The following is a 6,000-nucleotide window of genomic DNA, read 5'->3' as shown; positions in this document are numbered from 1 at the left end:
TGAAGGAAAGGGCACATCGATCTGGTACACTCTCAAGAAGGGGGCCTCTCTCATTAAGGCAAGGCTTTTTTGGATCTGCAGAAGGGGGGAAGAGGTTCTTTTTTGGAATGATTCTTGGGATGGTTACCCTCCCATTCTTGATCAGTTTCCTAACCTTGGAAACCTGGGCCAGAGGTTCTTGGAAGCTGGATGGTCAAGGGTGAGTGACTTTAAGGCTGTCTACAGGTGCGGTCGGCTGGAATTGGAATGATGGAAGACTCCTAATGAATGGCCGGTGGTTGGGATGGAGGAAGAATGTGCAGAGTTGCAGGGCATTTTGGCGAATAGACACTGTAGCTCCCTGAAGGGTAGGGATAGGCTTGCTTGGTCTCCAAATCCTAAGGGCATTTTTTCTGTGGCTAGTGGTTACTGGGAGTTGTTGAGTCAAAGACTTGAGGGAGGAGAAGTGAATTGGTGGAAACAGGTGTGGAATAATGCTTCTTGGCCAAAGTGTAACTGCTTTGCCTAGACTTTGGCATGGAATAAATGTCTTACTTGGGACAATATCCACAACCGGGGATTCTTGGGGCCCTCTATCTGTGTTTTATGTGGTAACGGAGAGGAAGACTCCTCACACCTGTTCTTCAGATGCCCCTTCTCTATGTTGATCTGGCGCTATTGATGGTGGGTGTGGAAGCATCCTTGTGTCCATACGGACTCTCTAGTGGAGTTTTGGAGCAGTTTGGGCAGACCTCCTATTCCGTCCTCCTTCCTCCAGATGGTCTGGTATATTGGGCCTATCTTCATTCTATGGCAGATTTGGCTCGAATGGAATAGGAGGATCTTTCGGGAGGCCAAATTGTTTGTTCAACAAGTTTGGAATAGGATCATTGCTATGATTTGGGAGACAGTGGAAGCTAAATGTGAGGTGAATTTCCCATTAGGTAGAGATGAGGCGGATATTGTGAGTAGGCTTGGATTGCAGGAGTTGTCTCCTGGCTCAGCTTGTGTCCAGAAAGGTAGACGAAGGTGGACACCCCCTCAGGATGAGTATATCAAGATCAACACTAATGGCTCATCTAGGGGCAATCCAGGGCCTGCTGGTGTTGGGGGTGTTGGCAGGAATAGCAGGGGGAGGTTGTTTTCTTCTTTTCGGTGCATAAAGGATATCAATCTAATAATTTGATGGAGGGTTTTGCGATTCTTTATGCACTTGAGCGGGCTTTGGCGAGGGGTTTTAGGAAGGTGATTTGTGAATTGGATTCACAAATTGTTGTTAACTTGTTGTCTGATCAGAAGGTGAGTGGGATTTAGGGGCAGTTGGCAGGGATTGTTCAGCAGATTCTTCATATTAGCTCTTTAATGGAGCATGTGTCCTTCAACCATATTCCTCGTGAATGGAATGGAGGGGCTGATTGTTTGGCCAAGTGGGCATCAGAACATGACAATGAGTGGAAAGTGGAGGGCTGGGAGCATCTCTTTGGGGATTACTGTTAGGAATTGAAGAAGATTCTCACCAAGGACATGGGTGGCTTAGAAGCTGGTTGAAATGTGGTTGGGTTGGTTGTCCTTCTCTAGGGCCTCGGGGCTTTAATTCTTTTTGTAATGCCTATTTCTGATTCTCAATAAAGTTTTTACCCTTTTGTCAAAAATCATTTAATCATTTTAATCATTTTCCAAATATTAATTAAATATTTAATATTTAATTAATTATGGTTAATTCCTCAATTTAAATAATCTTCATTATTTAAATAAATAAACTAATTATTCTCAATTTCTCTCTGATCAACTAATCATTCAACTCTCTTCTAAATATTAATTAAATATTTAGTATTTAATTATTTATGATTTAATTCCTTTAATTTAAATAATCTTTATTATTTAATTAAATTTCATTTCTACATAATTAAATAGTTTCTTTAAGTTATTTAATTAACTAATTGATTCTTCTAGTTCTTCAAATTCTAATTTCATTTAATTTCATATTCTTCTAATTTCAATTACATGTGCATGATTTCAAAAACCAAATTGAAAATCAAAGTCAAGTTCTAAATATATTCAAATGCTAAATTGAATTAAAATAAATTCAATTATTTGAATAAATCTCATGCAAAGATTAAATTGAAAATCTAAATCTAAATGCAAGCACATGCTAAATTAATTAATTAAATCAAATAATTAATTAAATCATTGTCTCTTCAATCTCTATTTCCATCTTTTAGTTAGCTTTTTCTAAATTAAGCTTTCTATGTCATCTTCTTTATTTCCTCCAATCATTCTTTTTCTTCCTTCAATCAGCTTTTTCTCAATCAGTTGACTCAATTAATCTATTCAATCTATTGAGTTTCACTCCTACAATTAGCAGTTCAACTATCAATTTTCATGTGAGCTCACCTGAGTTCCACCTCTTGATCAATTTGTTCCACCTTTCAATCAATCTTCTCCAAAAATCTATAAATTGAGCATTCAATCTCCATTCTCGATAATCATGAACTTTGTAGAAACTGGGATTTTGGTCTAGCCCAAACTAGGTGGGGCTACAAACACGGAGCCACCTCCCTAGATAGACAAAAAACCAAGACCCATGAATATGCCAATAAGACTACACTAGCAAGTTTGCTTCCCCTTTGGAATGAGATATAAGAAGCATATTGCATGAGCCCACCTTCTTAAACTTTTTGTCCTTCTTTCCCTTCACCACTTTCCAGCCTTCCTCCTGCTCTGCATCACCTTGCACTTCACCTATGGAATCACCATTGGAGAGCCCCATTTCCCCTTTCATGTTTTTATGTCCAAATTTTCCCCCAACATTCTCCCCCTTTGAACTTTGTTTACCAGCATGTCTCCCATCCTTCTCTACACAAGAATCCTATCCAATAATACCACTATTATTCATTGGATAATAAAATCATCTTGAAGTTGAAACCATACCCCTCTCTTCCTTTTCCACTCCCTTATCAATTTCCTTAAGGGGTACACCATGGATCACCTCCTTTTTTCCACCAAGTAATGTTGTGGGGAAACCTCCCTCCACTAGGTATCTTGTTTATTACTTTTTCACTTAGCACAGTTTGTAGCAATACATGTCTTGTTTGAAAACACTTATGACATCTAAAATGAAAACCCTCATAATCCACAGATTGCACCCAATAACCCGTGGTAGACTGCAAAGATATATTAGCAGGGAGACTTTTCTTCATGTCCATCTCGATCAAAACTCGAGTATATGTGGTATGGAGGAAGCTAAGAGAGCCCTCATCCACCACCAGAAACTTCCCCAAAGTGTCGCCTATAGCCTCAAAGCACGCTTCAAATCGGCATTGCAATGGTAAATTTGAAAGCCTTACCCAAACATGAATCTTGTCAAATGATTTCAAAATAGGATTGAATGCTAGATACTAAGGTTTCAAATATAGCAAATGTTTATCCTACTCGCTCCATTGACATTCATAAAGAATATTATTCCTATTTTGAATAGTATCAAAGACAACAACAAAAAATCCTTGAGCCCCAAGAAAAATCTAAACATCCCCTTCTAAAATATGGCTCCAAAACTTTGCAATCCACTTACTAAGCTCCCCTAAACTTGGCCAAAAACCATTGAATCTTCCTATCAGACCAAGAGACGCAAAATGCTCTTCATTATCAATAAATTCCTTTGCTATTGCTTCTCCAAAACAAACCCTAGGTCTAATAGAAGCAACATCTTCAATGTTGCTGACTTCACTCCTACCGCCCCTTGCATACTGTATATCCCTTTGCAGTACCTCCTCTTGGAAAAAATGCCCCTTACACTAGTCGTTCCACCCCAGCTGAGAAAGTTGTTGAAACACCATCGAGAGTATTTGGGTCGTGCCTGTGCAACCCAAATCCAAAATGAATAAAAGCTACCGTAGCATCCTAGACTAAAGCAACAAATCTCCCAATCCCACGAGAGCTAAAGTGACTAGACATCACCTTGCCTGAAGAAGAGTGCCATGAAAATGTAAAAGCATCCGAAACCCTAATAGGAGGCCTCTTGAAACTCATTGTAGCTTAATCACTTTTTAAATTATTGATCAAAATAAATCTAGTTCAATATGTATCAATATATTGTTATTAATAAATAACTCTCTATTTGCCTATGCACTATATTTTACACTTTACGATAATAATTTCTCACGCCACTAAAATATATGCTCTATGTTCTTTGTTTAAAACACAATTTTTTTATTATATGAAATAGTATTAATGAATTCCCTCCAATTTTGTTCCTTTCATAATAAAACAAACTTTATTACAATCTCTTAATATAGAAAACTTTAGTATCATGTAGAAGCATTGAAACAAGGAGGTGACTAGAACAAGAACACTCTGTAGACATTTCAATAGAAATTATCAAAACTATGCGAAATGATTTAATTTTACATATGAATCAAAATAGTCAATAAGTTTGCAATATGTAATTTTTGTACCATTTCAAAATACTTAATTAGATATTGTATAATTGTCTTACAACAACATAATGGAAAGCAACAAAAGATTAACAAAACAAACACAACCTAAACAAGAGGAGCCATCCAAAAGGTAATAACAATATTCTACTTGCACTGAAGCCATACCGATTCAATTCTTAAATATTGAAATAATTATAATATGTTCTATAGAGATCAAAGATTAAAAACCAAAATTCTATATCCATTGAAGATCTAAATGCTTGAAAAGTTGAAAATATTTTCAAAGGTGATATCATGGTAGTCTACAAAATTACATACTAGATAAAACCAAAACACGTGAAGTGCTATGTGCTGATCTAACGAATGTGAGGTGAAATGACAATTACCTTAAATGTCAATGATCAACTTGTCCAAAGCTTTGAAGATAAACTAGTACCAAGATCAACAATTTCTATATTAGATTTTCAAATTGCTCCAAAAACTGATTATGATCGTGAAGATTGTGATTGTATTATCATATTGAAAGAAACAAGCACTATTGACAATATACCTCATCTTTGTGAATAATACAAATTTATTCCTATCACAACTATAAATAAACTACTTGCAAGCACAAATGCTTATGCTTTTGGAACAAATGGTGCATTGGTGATGACCACCACAAAACAACTTTCTAATATTTAATTGATATCAAAGATGGAGAATCTGACATGGACAAAGCACAGATGCAAATATCTCTCTAACCCTTTATCTTAATTTACTTCATTTCAATTTTTTTTTTTTCATTCTTATAACTTAAGAAAAAAAATCTTTCCCTTACCAATAACAAATAGTCACAACTGCATCCGACTTTGGTGCACCATTTTACAACAATGGAGGACCAAGTGCGCATAAATGAATTTCCAACAATTTTATTAAAAAATATTGTAAAACATACAGATGCAAATGACATTCTTCGGACAAAATAAAAAGAACACTATAAAAATTAAATCGAATATTGCAATCAACATTCAAGGCAATCATTTAAAAATTGTTAAATTTCAAAAATTACATTTAAACAAAATATCCCTTCCAATAACAATGATATTTTAACATATGCTATAGGTTGATGGAACTCTAAAAGTGGTCAATGCACTATCTAATCCATTTCATGTATTTTGTCCAAAATTCAACTAAAAAATTGACAACTAGCACACTTAAGGGAAAACTCGCCACTGTGCTAGATGCAATGAACAAGTTAGCTACATATGTTCCTTATATCTCAAAACCTTTTTAATAGTTGACAATAAACAAACAATACATTGTTCTATTGACAAATCTATTATTTAGTTGTTGCTGCCTAGTCTACAAAATATTAAATACGAAGACTATGTTGAAGACAAATCAACAATCATTTTTATGTTGCGAGATTACTTAGTAGTAGGACATTTCATATTAAATCAGAATAATGTTATTGTCAAGGCCACTTCCATTCAACAATAATCGAAACATCAGATGAACAAGGTATATATGGTATTTACTATTGGTCTAGATCACTACTTCTTTGTTTCTACTTTTTACAATTGCCTACATAATTGAATAATGT

This window comes from Cryptomeria japonica, chromosome 11 (genome assembly GCF_030272615.1).
Source record: "Cryptomeria japonica chromosome 11, Sugi_1.0, whole genome shotgun sequence".
Lineage (NCBI taxonomy): Eukaryota > Viridiplantae > Streptophyta > Pinopsida > Cupressales > Cupressaceae > Cryptomeria > Cryptomeria japonica.
Note: the sequence above shows the minus strand (reverse complement) of the source record.